Genomic DNA, 16468 nt, shown 5'->3' on the forward strand with positions numbered 1-16468 from the left:
TCCAATGAGTCACGATTTCAGCAACTTTTTGACATCAGTAAAAGTGGATTTTGTCAACAAAGACCTTTCTTTACACTGGTGGGTGGCAAGTTAGGTAACCATTTTGGTGTGCGCACAACTGCGCAGCTGTCCTGGATTCTGGGATGAAATGATGGGCGGCGACAGCGCATCCCCATCTTTACCCACTCCAATTATTTATTTTTGTTCTGGGGCAAAATGATGGGCAGCGACAGCTTAATCCCCATATTTACCCCGTCTAATGATTCCACATGGGTCAAAACAATGGTTTCAGACTACTGTGCGGGTAGTCCAATGGTGGTTTTAGGCAGCGTCCTTCTGTGCCCATAACATCGGCAAAAATGGGTGGCAGCCTATTCTTCCTGCATTTCCCGGTGCATTTTCTGGGAAGCTCTGGTCATCATGATGTTTTCATGTCAGTACTGCACAGTTTTGAGGTAGGGCTAGGATGCATGGGTAAATACATCCCACAGCACCCAAATATTTTAGCCACAATTCCAGACCCAGAATCTCATTATGAATACATTGCAAGGTTCATAGGGCCGCTAGGATCTTATATTTACCCATATAATTTGTGCAGGACGACAAGTGAAATTACAGCATATGGTCATTATTTTTGATGAACAGTTGATCAAAAAACTAATATTATGTATCATGCTGTTATGTTGCTTTCTGCTATGCTATGTTACTTTATATTATGTAACCTTATCCTTTTTTTTGTATGTAATGGTATAGGCTATGTCACATTGAGTTAGAACATGTTATGTTATGTTACCTGGCGTTATGCAAATTAATGTATTAAGTCTGCATGGTAACATTTATATTTCCTGTGTTACAGCCTGCCGTACAGGCTTGGACCCATCTCACCTGGATGGAATAAATGCCCTGCACACTGGACTAACCACCACCACTTCAGCATGTATGAAAAGCATCCTGCTTGCGGCTACCTGCCTCATCAAAGGTCTCCGCACATATGATCTCACATAACACTCATCAAAGTATGCTGACTACCTCTACAAGCACACATCACCATCAAAACCAGCTGCATCACGTACAAAGCCATTAGCATGCATGGTCTCTCCTACATGGCAGACAAGGTCACCATCTCCAGTGATCAATGAATCACTCAATATTAGGACCTGGTCAGACTGGAGCAACAGAAATGCAAACATGAGAAATCAAGCAAAGAAGCATTGTCGGTTTATGTTGCTAGATTCTGAAACCTCATACCTATCAACATCAAAAACAGCCCACACTCATGTATTTCAGAAATAGTGAAGACCCTCATCTTCAGGGTGCACCTTCTTCAAACCCTATAAAATACACCACCCAGTCCAATATTCCTTATATCACCCTTTACAGCCCACCCTTGTTCCACCCCTCACACCATCCTGCACTACTGTTACATCTTCCACAAACACTATACATTTGCTGCTTATCTCATCTTACATTATTTTGGGAATGTGTCACTACCGCCCAAAGGTATACAAGCGCTTGAGATTTACACATGGTCGAAAGTGAGAGACGAAATAGGAAATGTGCAGGAACCACATCTAACTAAATGTTTGGAGCATTTGTATTCTTCTCCTGAATTGAAGGAGGTTATACAAGATCAAGTGACCAGTCTGCAGCCCCCTCCTGCCCGTTTCTCACCTGCTCCACATATTGAGTGGCACCAGCCTCAGAACACAAACACAGGGACAGAAGATACTAATGCCATTGTATTCACTGATGCTACTACGCAGGGTGAGAGGTAACCATGAATCACTAACATCAATGACAGTGTTCGCAAGTGCAGCCTTGAAGGGATCTGGAACAGGCTAAACAGCATCCAGCAGTGGTAGGAGCAAATTGGAAATATCGTGGTGGAGCATGTGAAACATCTAATGGCCATCCGATATATGGCTAGGGTGATAGACAGGCAGTGCTGCTATCTCACTGATGCAACAACATTAAATAAGTGTGTGTGCCAGAGGGTCCGCATGCTTGCATAGGAAATATAAACAAGCATTGAGACAATGCAGAAGTCACCACTCCTGACAATGAAAAATATATGGGACCTGGATCTGAAAAGGTTCACTTCTGTCACCCCAATCCTCGGTCCCAGAGTTCAGTCTCACACTCATAAGCTTTTTTTGTTACCAAGTCAATCATGTTGCATATGAGGGTAGAGCAAGGCCTAGGGTGGAGTGTTAGGGAGGATTCTCAATATGTGCTAATTTCCCTAACCTTTAGAGACCCCCAGCAACTTTGCTGGATTTCTACGATTTGATTTTCTTTTTTTACCTGGGAAGAGTGTGAGCATTTTTTCACCACTCTTCCGTGTATTTTGGGTGTGTTTTACTCTTGTGTTCTTTGGTTATGGTGTTTTAAACAAACTCCATGGCATCATCTTTTTCTCAGTGTCACACAGCACCTTCAGTGCAGTGGCACAGGGGTGTCTTTCAGACTCCCCAAGGTTTAAATACCTACTCTTGGACTGACTACTGTCTCCCAGAGCATGTAAAGTTAAATTGACTTTACTAGTCTCTTTAAATTTACTGACACAGCACACACTATCTTCCTATAGAGTGCTGGAGGGGTTGCCTAGCTTCCCCTGAGTCAAAACACTCAAGTAACAGTCAAATGTTACCCTTTCCTACTTTATATGGCTGGTGGCAGTGGTTTAGATCAAACTACCATGATTTTTACCAACTGCGAACAACGGTAGCTAAAAATCGGGTCAGCCATGTTTTTCAATATGGCGCCCAAGACCTATCTGTACAAACAGACTCCGGCCATCTTATTTCGCCATTTCTTTTAGGAAAGGTCCTTATTGTGTTTGTCTCTGCGCACCAAATCAGGTTTGGTCCCTTTGTTTGTTGGCCTTTGGCGGGCTTCAGTGCTGAAGCCCTCCTCTGGCGCCAGGGTGTCTGGGGTGGACAGGATTTGAGGGAGGTGCCCGAAACTCCCTGTGCTTAGTCTCCTAGGAGACCTGAATGCACTCTGGCGTGATTGGCTAACTGGCTGTCCAGCAGGGACAGCCACCTTGCTGTGTGAGTGACAGCCAGGCTAGCATGAATGGGGGAAAACCGTTAAAAAGCAGGTCTCTGGGACTTGGAAAGCAGAGTCGACCACTGGAATGAAAAAACCGAAGAGGGGAGGAAGGAAGAGGACTGATGCAACTCCTGGATGACCGATGAAGCCCTGCTGCAGGTCCGAATGGCCTGAAACTCTGACGACAGAGAAGCCCTTCAAGGTTAACTTTTTCCCTTGAGTTTGGTGGGACCAACCAACTCACAAGCCACCTGGACACCCTCCCCATCTGGTCGAATTCTCATCAGATTGCTGTTGAAAACTGGATAGCCAGAGGGAAGGGAACCAGCTTGTGGACTTGAAGGCACTCACACCTTAAACCAACGTCTTGCTACAGCTTTTGGCCTCTTCCCTGGGCAGTGCATTATCCTCCCGATGTCCTCCTTCTTGTCCCCACGACTGAAGCTCAGGAACAGCAAGGTCTGAAGGATCTGCCAGGAACAACTGCCTCAGCTACAGCTCTTCTTCATTGACAAGGTACTGTGCAAACGTGGTCCGGAAATCTTTTCGGCCATCGTGAAAGTTCGTAGAACTTTCCTCAAACTCGAAAGCTTGTCCTTCCCTAAACATTCGTCAAACTTTTTGCCTAGCCAAATCCTTTAAAAATCCGTGGCAAAGACTTTACCGTTATATACCAGAACTGTGCTATCCTATACAAAAGATTCTGAACCATTGACTTTGGCCCAGGCCTACTGAGAAGAATTGCTGGTGGTATTTAACTGAAACCCTTTGCCCTGTCAGTGAATGTATTTGGGTTGTCTATTCTTATAACCTTGTCTTTTTCCCCCTTTATTTTGATCTCCTCGATGACTGTAAAGACTGGAGGGGGTATCTGTACTCCTGCTCTCTATATGGCAGAGTAGAGGCACAGAGCACCCCAGCCAAGATCCTCTATTTTGGTATCGTGATCGAGCAATCAAGGCTTAAGCTCTCAGGAGGTGATGCAGGCTGGTTCTTAAGTACAGTGTAGTCCCCAAGCACCCACAAAGGAATGTCCACACACTGTGTTAGTGAAAACGCAGTCTTTATATATATAAGGTTCACGTTATGTATACTATAACAATAACACACTTTCTACTCTGGCAATACTATAATAGCAAATATATACAGGTCTACGTGGTACCACTCTTAACTATTGATTCCTTTGAAATGCATCAACTGTTAACAGTTCAAATGAAATATGAATCAGATTATAAGATGAATCAACGATTGGCCACAGAAAGAAAGCAAGTAAAATCAAGCAATGGCAGAACCGTCCCCCGCCTACCTAGAGACAGTTCGGTGCGAGGATCCCCCCAGCTGCGCAACCTGTAAATAGAGCGTAGTTGACAAACCCAGTTCAATTATGCTCAATGTAGTCTTGAGTCCTTATGAAAAGGTTCCCCGACCCCAAAGTACCTGGTTATGTAGAGTTCTGCGATGAGACCTCGACAGGCCCTTCTTGAATGCACTCCCTTTAAGGCAGGAGCCACAGAGTCGTCGAGAGTCAGCGAAGAAAAGGTTGAACACTGTTGTTGTGGCAGCTGCTTCGGTTCTTGCGGTGCTCATTCACAATTGGTTGAAAATGTCCTGCAAGCTGAAGCGTGCGGTGCACCTTGACGATGAGTGTTCATTGCCAAAAAGAGTTCATGAAGAACTTTGGCCCAGCAAGGGCGTCAAGTCGTCAGCGTCTCTGCGGTCATCGGGTGACAGGAAACCCACTGACGGATTCTCCTCGGTTGCAGGCAGCCTTGACTTTCTCCAGCAGGACAAAAGCGGTCGACGATGATGAGCAAGGGAGTCCTTGTTTCAATGTTCTTAGGCAAAGGAGCACTGCAACTCTGGTCGGTCGATGGTGGTCGTCAACGGTGATGGACTTCACTTTGTGATTCCGCGGCGGTCCCCTTCTCCGGTCATCAGCCTTTCGAGGGTATGATGTCCAGGGAGCTTTGGCAAAGGTCAGCTGGTGCACAATGGTTGCTCGTAGCTCAGGAAGAGGTCTCCTAGCCAGGTCCTCTCTTGGATCAGTTCCTTGACAGTCACGCAGCTTTCAGATTAGCGAAGGGCAGCAGCAGCAATTCTTCCTCTTCCAGTGGGCTTCAAAGCATCAAGTATCAACTTCAGCTTCTGAACGAAACCTAGTAGTGAGAGGCCTGAAGATATACTGTTCTGTCTCTCATTCACTCTGCCGGGTCACATTCAGGCAACCAATCACTAAGAAGGGCATTCACGCAGTCAGGCAGCCAATCAGGCTCACAGTGCATTCAGACCATTCTGCTCCCTCCAGACACTAAATACAAGTAATATGTATTGAGACAGGTACCCAGCCATTCAGCACTCCACACTGCATTCATACCAGTTTCAGGCAGGGCTGTCTCAGTCATTGTGTCAAACACCAGATACTAGACACCCACAACATGAAATGCGTATTTGTCACACACTAAATTCCCCCAGGTACCACCCCACGGGAGTACCCACAACATGCAGTCATTGGGAAGGCTCTAGCCGGTCTGGCCTGGACTTCCCCACAACACCATATATGGAACTTCCACCCAACAGCCAGTCAGGGGGAAGGGACAGAGTCAGGGCTTCCCAACACTTTGGGAAAAATAAGGTAATAGGCGATGGAAAGCAAGAGGCCACAGCGGCCATCTTGTTTCCTATCAGGAATCAACTGATTCCAATGGCAGGGCCTGGGTATCCCCAAAATGGAGGATACTCTGAGCACCTGTCAAATTCAGCATGTAGCTGCCACCAGCCCCTACCCTGCTCTGTGGGACACACACAGGTGCCCAAAACATAAACTAAGAGTATAGGGCTGTACCCCTACCCATGGGTGCCATAAGGGTATCCCGAGGGTCTGTTCAACACGACCAAAAAGAGGAAGAGCTGCACTGTCAAGAGTCCCACATGGACTCCTTGACAGAGAATAATACAGAACATACATGAAAAGGACTACAGAACAAGGACAGGGAGGCCCTGTCCCTCCAATGCATTTCCAGCATCACAATGACCTGGGTGTCTAATATGCTAACTATGCAGATGATCCCCAGGTCCTCCTCAAGCTATCAGGCACTTATGCCACTGACCTCAAAAATGTGAATTACATTTACAATGAAATTCAAACATGGAGTCAAACTCTCCATGAAACAATATTTTTCAAGTGTGCGCTCATCTTGTGGATATATTATCAAGTTGCTCTATCAAATCAAGCCATTCCTTTGCATTAAAAACAAATCTCTTCTGGCCATGGCCCTAATTAATTTGCAGCTTGATTATTGCAATAGCCTGCTGGTCGGCACCTTGCGATCTAATCTCACTCACCTGCAAACAACACAAAATGGGGCCATCAGGGCAATATATGGTCTTGCTAAGAATGATCATGTATCTACTTACTGAAATAAATTACATTGGCCTCCGGTCAAACTAAAATTGGACATAAGATACTTTCCCTGACCTACAATTCTCAGAATGCTGCTGCTCCTCTCTATCTTGAAAGAATAATCTCTCATGCACAACCTACCTGAGCTCTGCACTCTAATAACTCTCACTCACTATATCAACCTCGCTTTCGCCTAAAAAGGTTCAGAGGCACTTGCTTTGAGGTTTGTGCTCCCCAGGAATGGAATGCACTCCCTTATGCCTGCAAACTATCATCCTCACTTCCGGTCTTTAAAAAGGCCATCAAAACACTGCTCTTTAACTTTGCTGATTAGGACCCTATTCTTTCTTTCCTGTCGGATTCGCTACTTCTGATCTATTTGTTCCTCTTGTCTTGGATTTGCGCTCTCAGGCCTATGGGCGTGTAGTGCATTGAAGAATTCAAAATAAATAAATAAATAACTCTTATGGTTTATAAAAAGTGGGACACTTTGTACTAACAAAACACAGTTTTCCTACACTAAAACCTTCTCATTTCACGGCTGAGTATTACAATGGCCAGGAGGAACAACACTAATTATGAAAACAGGTGATTAAAACTAGCTATGCCGTTTAAAATCAAGATGGATTGACTGCACCTGCACTTCAGATCACGTTTGCAATTATAAATATGCACACATAACACTTTTTTTTACCGCATAGCTGCTATTTTATAGTGATTTAATTTATAGATGGTGATGTTACACAAGTCATTGGTATTACATTTATCACATTTTCAAAGAATGAAAAAGTGAATCTGACCCAACGGGATTCTAGCTGTGACCCAGGCAGCAAGCAGATGTCTACAGAGTGTCATCAAGGATGGGTGTTGGATCAGGTACAATGGGTGGGAATAATCTAATCGTAGTTATGGCATGATGGCCGTATCATGAGCAATTCATTGTTGTCTGTGTTCCTCAGTTATGTTGTGCCTCTAGAAATAAGGGACAACATGCTGTTTGCCATTAGAATGAACCGAATGCCAATGACCATGTTCTCATTGGATCTTCGGTACTTGCCACCTATATGTGCTGTTCTGTCTTCTTCGACAGGAGATCTGTGTCAGGACCTGTCTCTATATAGTTTCACTATGCATTATGGTAGCTGTGGTTCAAACTTTGTACATGTAGGATTATGCATTTCTGTCATGGTCTCCTGTGGTCAGTTGGGTTAGGAATGATCATGCGTTGCATCGGAGGGCACGTCCGTCATATACAGGACTGTGACAGAGCATGCATTACGTTAGCTTTTCATAGATGATCAACCCGCACAGCTATGGCTACCCTTTTCACTTGAGACACCTATATGGGTTGTTTGATAGTGTTTTTACTTATCTTAAGCGGGATCCCGCTCCATTGTCATCTGTAGGTCTCCAGATATCAAGTCACTGTACTGTTCTGCAGGACCATGGCATCAAGGGTGGAACCCTTGAAATGGGCACAACAGTGGTCAGGTCGGCATCACAGGTTAACTGTACATTTAGGAGATTCTGAAGTTTCCTGTTCCTGTACACATTTAACAACTCCTGGGGGCGGGGGTGTTGCTAGGTCTGGAAAAGATCCGGGGATACGCTAATGTCGGGACTGTCAGGACTCCGGGATAACTAGCCTTTTGGTTGTAGCCTCTGCTCGGGGGGGGGGGGGGGGGGGCACCAATGTGGCATGCATACAGCTGCAATGACGCTTGGAAAGAGGCCAGCCGCATTGAATCGTGTCTTTATCATATTAGACTCTGCTGCAGTGTGGGGGGCAGGGAGATGTGCTGGTTAGGCATGCTTCATCAGCACATCTAGCACCAGACCAAGCACTTTAGGCTGTGGTGTGCCATGCAGCATGCCCACAGGGGGTTGGAAAGTGCCTGTGGCAAAAAAGTGTGGCACCGGCACAATCCTCAACAGTGGTGTGATGGATGGTCTTATGTTGATCCTTCTCTCTATATCTGTCTGTTTCAGGGTGAGTAGCTCAGCTATCATCTACCTGTTCAGGTGGTATACTTTAATGAGTTGCCCGTCTGTGAGGGACCAGCCAGGGTGATGTTATGACATGGGGAGGTGCCACTCTCCTTTCACGGCATCTCCTCCACCTTTGGCCAGGTTCACTGATCTTTTGCTGAAGCAGCACATGCCTCTGCAGAGCAATGCATGACACACGGTTTTGTGTCAAAGTGTGCTAATGCTAGTGGCTGCAGGGTGTTTGGAAGTGTGTTTGGGTATGGTGAGGCCTTTACACACCCTTTCAGAGATTGTTGGATGTAGATGTGGGTTAATGTCCATCCCCTGGATGCATTTATCTCACCCTCCTGGGGTTTCAGTGACATTACTGTTTGTTTTGGTGGCATCCCAGCATTATTAAACCTTGGTGGAATAGGCATTTTATTTTTCGATGCTAATTTTGCCGCTGGAATTTGCGCATGGGGAATTACCACCAGTTCTTGTTGGTGATTCCTCCAGCTCATGCTCATCCAGCGGAGTCAGCACCAGGGAAAATAGCTCTTATTTTAGGTTACCTGTAATGAGGTGGAGCAGCAAGAGTGGCAGCAATTCCTTTACCACCATGTTTTGCTATTACGGCCATCCTTGCAAAGAAGCCCTAAGTACTTACATTCAATTATTTTTGTGGCATAGATCCATGTTTACCCTTTGTGGCCATGTTGATGTAAATCACCCAAGTAAGAGAGCGTGCGTTCTGGTGACATATTTCTGCCCCTGCTTAAACTCGGTTTCTTACTAAGTATGATACTTTCCACATATATCCAAAAACAGATGTTTATTTACAGTAAGCATCACAAGTTGTCTAATTTATTTATTTTTAAACTTTTTTATTGTTTTTGTTGGTTAATAAATAACCTTTAACATTCATATTACACAATAGAATACAAGATAAAACAACACATTATTATAACAATCATAAGAGAAGTCATGGATCATAAAATTCATATAGAAACAGACTACAACCAATTCCATAAAACATCAAAGAAAAAAACAGTTGGATATCAATGAAGACTATCAGACAAATGTAAAGCCTTAATAAAACCACTGACAGCAACTACTACAGAGTTAGAGCGACCAGCAAGACACGCGGCCCATATTAAGTCGGATTAACTCATGGAAAACACTTCATGAATCCCCCCAAAATGGTTAGAAGGCATGACTTGAGTTGCTGGACAAAATAATAGCAGATGTTCAAGCTTCCAATACACATTTGTCACGGAGAACCAACATGTAGCTAACTCAGCTGTTAACATTCTGTATGTACCAATGTTTGTTTAGTTAAAATCAAATTCCAGCAAAATCTCAAAAACAAGGAGCGTGTACTTTTGTCTCTGTAAAGTGAAAGAAAGGGGGCAAGGACTCCCAGTTTTTTTTATTAACCCCCCAGATGGCTCAATGAGGAATACGAATGCATATCATCCATAGTGCAGATCCAATCAGAGACATAAACACGACGTTTGGTAGACTCAGGACGTTCAACAAGTTCTTCAATAGAACTGCCTATCTGTATCAAATGTTTCTTGGAAAAATTATACATTTCCTTAATCCACAAAATTCCCCCTTCTTCGAGCAAATCACACAAATTGACAAACAGAGAGTCTACTACAGAGCCAAGAATTTGACGTTGGAAAGACAACATTTTCCAAAATGCTCTTGCCTTAAGCAAGACAATGCCCAGATCATAGCGAATAACATCGACTGGCACCAGATGAGGTAATTTAAGAATCCGTCTGCATATTAGTGCCTAAAAAATAGGGAGATATTCTAGTGTTTGCAAGGCATAACATTCCCTTCCATATAAAAATGAATTTACCGAATTTAGAGTCAACTCTTTGTAACTGGCTTGCCATAGCTGATGCTTTATCAAGAAGCCAAGAATGGCATCTCCCTATAATAGGTTTAGAGGTCACCAAAAACCCAGATAGATCAAAGGGATGTACCTTTCCCACGGCCTCAGTACCAAAATGGCAAGTACATTTTGAATCACTCCTTCCCTTCTTCTTCTTAATTATCGAAAGCGTGGGCGGACCCACGCAGGCGCTTCCCCATCCTATAGGATGATGTGCACCGTACCCACTAATTGTTATTTGGCTCCATTTAAGCTCACAACTCCTCCCACCTCCCCGTCTGCCTCACAAAATCCAACATCACACTATTCCTTCTCCTGCCTCCCTTCCCATCACCTCCTAGTAAAATCCTCTCATTCAGCTCAGCCACACCCAACGCAGTCAACCAAACCCTCATCAATTCTCTCTCCGTAACATGTCTTTCACATCTAATCAAAAAATGTCCCACCGTTTCAGGCACCCCACACACCATACAGTCCCTTGATTCACGCTTCCCTATTCGAAATAGACAGTCATTCAGCCCCACATGACCTATCCTTAGCCGATTCAGCATCACCTCCTCCCCCCTCCTCCATTCTGAACTCCCTGCATCCACCTTCACCGACACTTTCCCACGAACACCGAACATCCACCTGCCCTTCACTCCATTCACCCACCTCTCCTGCCACTCATCCAGAACCCGTCTCACCATCACAGCCTTCACCTCATCCACACTCATCACTCCTTCCCTTTGCACACTGAAGAACGTTCGTTCTAGTCGTATTCAGCTTCAAAGAGTGTTTCACCACGAAGGACACTCTCACCCATCCTCTTCTACGCATTCACTTCATTAAATAAAAGTTGGGAGCCAACAAAATCCCCAAAGTTGTTGCTGTAAGCATTCATTTACTTGGAAAACATTATCATTTCACTTTATTCTGTTTCCCACCACATTCACAGATACATCGGTAAGTACTTTCACTGTTTCTCTATAATTTCCAAATTTTACTTCAAACTGAGCCATCAACATGGAAGGGTCGCTATTGTCAGTTGGGAGTATGTACAAATAAAACCTTTTTAACAATGATATGGTAGGATATGAGTTTATTTGAATAGCGCCTATACACAATGTGTTTCAAAGGAGCTTCAGGGCAAGAGAGGGAACACGGGAAAAATACAAACAGTGAACAAGGCCTTGAACAGTAAGAATTTGAAATTTACTATCGTCCTCGGCCTGGCGACATTTCAGAGCTAAGCAAGAGCTAAGACACTTATAAGGGAGAGAGGAGGTGGGTGCGAAGGGAAATGGAACAGACAGGCGGTTAATGTACTAGGCCTGATGACATTTCTGATAGTGCGGGAGAGGAAGAGAAGCAAGAGGGGGGTGGGAGACAAACAATGTAGCTATGATACTATGTACGAGGACAATTCTGATAGAGTAAGTGCATAGAGTAAAGAAGGGAAAGGGGGAGAGGAGTGAGGGAAAAGGAAGAAGGGGAGAAGAGGAGAAAAGGAGAGAACAGAGTGAGCAGTGAGAAAGAGTGGAGAGGCAAGTCGGGAGAGACTAATGCAGTTGCAGAGTCAGTGATAACACATAATGTTGCAGGGAACTGCAAATGCAAGACAGGATTCAGGATGAAAATGGCACAGCATGATACAAGAGTCAAAAGAGTCCACAAAGTTAAAACCAAGCATTTGCAGCAACACGGTGATGGGAGAGCAATAGTATATCGAGAAAAAACTCCTGCGGTGGTATGATGTAAGGGGGGGCAGAGGGAGAGGGCTAAGAGGGATGGGAAGGCAGGATAAACAGGAGTAAGTCAAGGCAGGACACACAAGCAAACAAGAAGGGGGGGTCATGGGAACGGCACACAACATCACAGCATGCCTACCTGCTATCTGAGCAGGGGTTTGGGCCCTGGGTCTTCCTGATCCGAACAGGTCCAAACAGGATCTGCCCTTTTCTTTGTCTGCCCTTTGATTCGGACGCCCAGTGCGAGAGACGCCCTTGATCGAAGAGTTAAGAGAAGAAAGGAAGAGGCAGGCAAAGAAGGTGGGCTCCTTAAGTGGGGAAAAAGAGCAGCAAGCAGGAAGGCACCAGGGGTGCGGGGCTTGCTAAGTGGGAAATAGAGCGGCAACCAGGAAGGCACCAGGTGGGCGGGGCTTAGGCCAGGTGACCTAGACCCACTTGCACCTGCTCCCGATCTACAAAGGAGGAGAGGCTGGAGGGCTCCTTAAGTGGGGAAAAAGAGCAGCAAGCAGGAAGGCACCAGGTGTGCGGGGCTTGCTAAGTGGGAAATAGAGCGGCAACCAGGAAGGCACCAGGTGGGCAGGGCTTAGGCCAGGTGATCTAAACCCACTTGGACCTGCTCCCCATCTGTCAATCATAGCCAATCATCCACGAAGATGTGATCAATATTTGATTGATAAACTCCATTTGACTAGGTCGGAAGCGTAGCAGCCTCTTGACCCGAAATGCCATATAGTTCAGACAACCCCATACCCTTCAAACCCTTTCTCCAAATACGACCATTCCTATGTTTACTGATATGAAGATCAGTGGGCAAAACAGCAGCCCGTCCATAAGGAATGACCAAATCAGAATTTAAATCCCTGGCAAGCTGAAGGTGGCCGCGAAGGAACACATCCAACCAGATGTTCACGTAACACGAGAGCCAATCCAAGGACCCCCTTACATCTCCTATCCCTTCGTGCCAGTATACGTGCGAATATACATTAAGAATTAGGAGGTCCAAACATGGTTTATCCACAGATCTAATATGAGTGGCCAAATTACCAAAACGAGTATCTTAACAGCCCACAGTCTCTAATGTTTTACATGATTTAATCATGGTTAGTATGCCGCCAGGCCGATTGTCTTACGTTTTTTAACAGGACATGGGATATTAACACACCCATGTTTAGCATATGTTGAGTCTGCCGCCATTAGACTCCCCTTTGCCACTGTCTTTCCACTACCTTCCCGATGCGATGCTGGCACAGAGTTAATTGCGTCCGGTGAGGGCAGAAGAGGTAAGTTCTCAGCTACCAGCATCTCTGAATTAGATATGTAGTGGGTATTAACCGGACGGAAGGGAGTTAAGCATTTTTCCACTCAATCAGGCATGAAGTTTTCTGCAAGCTCAACAAAGCGGTACCTGTCACAATGAAGAGGCGCGGACAAAATGTGTTACAAACTCAGTAAGCTAATGGAGGACGTATCACAGAGTACTGTGCACGGGCTGCACAAACCGCATGCGCCGCTCCGGAGAGAAGGAGAGGGACATCTTAGGTCAACAGATAAATTGGAGGATACCACTCACAGCAAGACTTCTACCTTTTTTCTTCAAGTCCTTTTCCTCGTGGTGCCACAGCCCTGCTGCCCCAAGCAGACCACTGCAAACCACTTTCTCTACCACTTCCGTGCCGCACTGTTCTCTGCGCTCAGCGCTCATACTAGTATTTAGAAGGAGTTGCACATGTTGACACTCCAACACTGTGCCTCCAAACAGTAAAACTGGTAGAAATACTCCTCTCCAAACTCTCCAATGTCAGCCACTGCAGATCACATACTCTACCACTTCCGTTGTCTAATTGTATATGATATGCTGAGCCTAGCCTGTTGACCCACTGTCCTGGATTTTGGAGTTGGGTTGGAGAGCGATCACAACCCAGTCACAGTTTTTCTTTGTTGGGTATGGGTTTGGAAACCCCTCCTTTCACCACAGTCATTTCCCTGCTGGACATTTTGCTGCATTTTAATGCGCCGGATTTGGAACAAGTCGAGGAACAGTGGGTGAGGGGAGGAGGGCCTAAACCGAGATTATTGGATGGTACGGTGGGAGAATAGGAGACCCACCACCACTGATGGGCCGCCTTAAAATAAAGTGAAATATCCAAATGGGTGTAATGGTGTGGATCCATGGCTTTGCCCTTGAGAGTACAGGAAGGCTCCATACATTATAACTAAAAGATCTGGAGCAGCTCTAAATAATGTCATTGACATCAGCGCATGACCAGGTTTCTGGTGAAGTAGGCAAGGGCGATAGACAGAAGTAAACATTGTTGCAAGCAGTAAAATATTCCTGTATATGGCACACGGGCTTGAACTGAGAACTCCGTGCCTTGAACACAATTTAGGACCTCGGCCTCTGGCAGGCATAATACTCAGCTGGAGAGCAAATGCATGCATCAGCTACCTGCGTCTGAGATGATAACACTCCAAACACATGAATTCTTAATTCTGTGCTCGCTCTGCAATTGCTGTGGGCTAAACAGCTTACACAGGTTTCAAATAACAGTATGAAGGACAGGAGTGGAGCCTTGATTGGCTGAAAAGCTACACCGTTTACTGCCAATGAATATGTAGTGGCTGACTACATGTGACTTGCAATGGATTAATTTGGATGGATTAATTTGAGCACCCCTGTTGTTATCTGTGTATTTCGTCTTGCCTTGGATGTATCCTTTTGTGTCTATGTGCGTCCTGATGCCTGTGGGCTATGGCGTGTGCCAAATAAATAAATAAATGCATTCATACATACATACATAAGTCAATGTATAACTCTCAGAGCTTATACAAAAACTAGACACTTTATGCTAACAAAAACACAGTTTCCCTATTGTAAGACATGCTCATGTCATGGCGGAGTCTTAAAACTGGCAGAAATCACAGCCCTAATTATTATATCAGGTGATTAAAGCTACCTATGCGGTTTAAAAATCATCAAGATGCATGCCTTCACTGCCCTTCAGATCATGTCTGCAAATGTAAATGTAAACACGTAGCCCTTTTTACTGTCGGAATGGCATTTTGTAGTGATGTAAATGATAGTTGGTACTGTTACCTAAGTTATTGGCACCACATTTATCAAATATCCAAAGGGTGAAAGTGGGAATCTGATCCACTGGGATTCAAGCTGAGACCTTCAGGCTGCAGACATATGCCTGCAGAGGGCAGACACACCCTCGAGCTATTTTTTAAATTGGCAACATTGAGCATTAGCAACCATCTGTTTTGCATACCATCATCATCACAATTTGTGGATTTTGGGCATGTGGAAGTACTTGATAAGGGGATTTGAGGCGCCTTCAGGGCATCTGTGATCTCTGTAAGACCTCTGACAGATGAACTGTATCAAAATGCATGCAAATCCATCCATGCTTTCTTTTGATCTGTTTTTATTTGTCAGTGCTCTTGAGAACGAGAGTCCCATCTTGCCTCTCTGACATAAGACCGTGTGAAATGTTGACTATTTCTAGTTGGTCTAAACAACATGTTTGCTGCGGCCTCATCACAGATGAGCATACCATTTGTACCCTCTGAGAGAGCCTAGGCATCCCTGCTGCCACTTTTGGTTGCCTCGCTGTGCATGGCCCTGTACAAAAGGGGGGTCATTATTGGGATGGTGGGACAAACAAATGAAAAATCGTTGGTGTTAATGGGTGCAGGTTGGAGGAACACGGTTTCTGTGTGTAATCTGCTTTTTACGGTTTTGGTAGAGAGACTGTAAGTTGTAAGAGATCTTAGAGTGGATTCAGGCAGTAGGGGGAAGAGGAGAGTAGGCATTAAAAGCCAAAACATCTGGTAACCCTGCACTCCTACCACTAGCCTCTTGCGGAAAGTTCCCATTTCACGAGCTTGCATTGCCATTTTGTATCCCTCAAAAAGATACATTGTACTCCATGTGCAACTAAACAAACATCTCCGAGTTGGCAAATGATCTAAAGGTGGCAGTCTGGAAAATCTACTCATGGCCATAACCTGCATACTAATAGTTATGAGAGTGTGAGTATCCATGCATGGCTTGCTGTGTGTGGTCTACTCGATAAGGGATGCCTTTTTTATTTGTTTTATTCTTGTGAGGGTACCACCTAATGTGCTCTAGGTCTGTCCTAGCAGGTAACCCTGTTCAAAATCCAGTGTCCAATTAAAATGCCAGCAGGTGTTGCAATGAATGAGCGAGTGACATATGAAAATGGTTAACTATGTTCATGGATGTTGTAACGGTGCTGGTGCTCCTGCTCAGGGCTGGGGAGAGCTGGTGGCTGGGCCGTTAGGTTGTACCTGCATTGCGCAGTAAAGGAGCACATGTACACAGGTCTCTGCATTACCCGTGACTGACATCCTTTGAAGGAGTTTGTCCCAGAGTTTATTACA

Source organism: Ambystoma mexicanum, chromosome 5q (genome assembly GCF_040938575.1).
Source record: "Ambystoma mexicanum isolate Mex_15411 chromosome 5q, UKY_AmexF1_1, whole genome shotgun sequence".
Lineage (NCBI taxonomy): Eukaryota > Metazoa > Chordata > Amphibia > Caudata > Ambystomatidae > Ambystoma > Ambystoma mexicanum.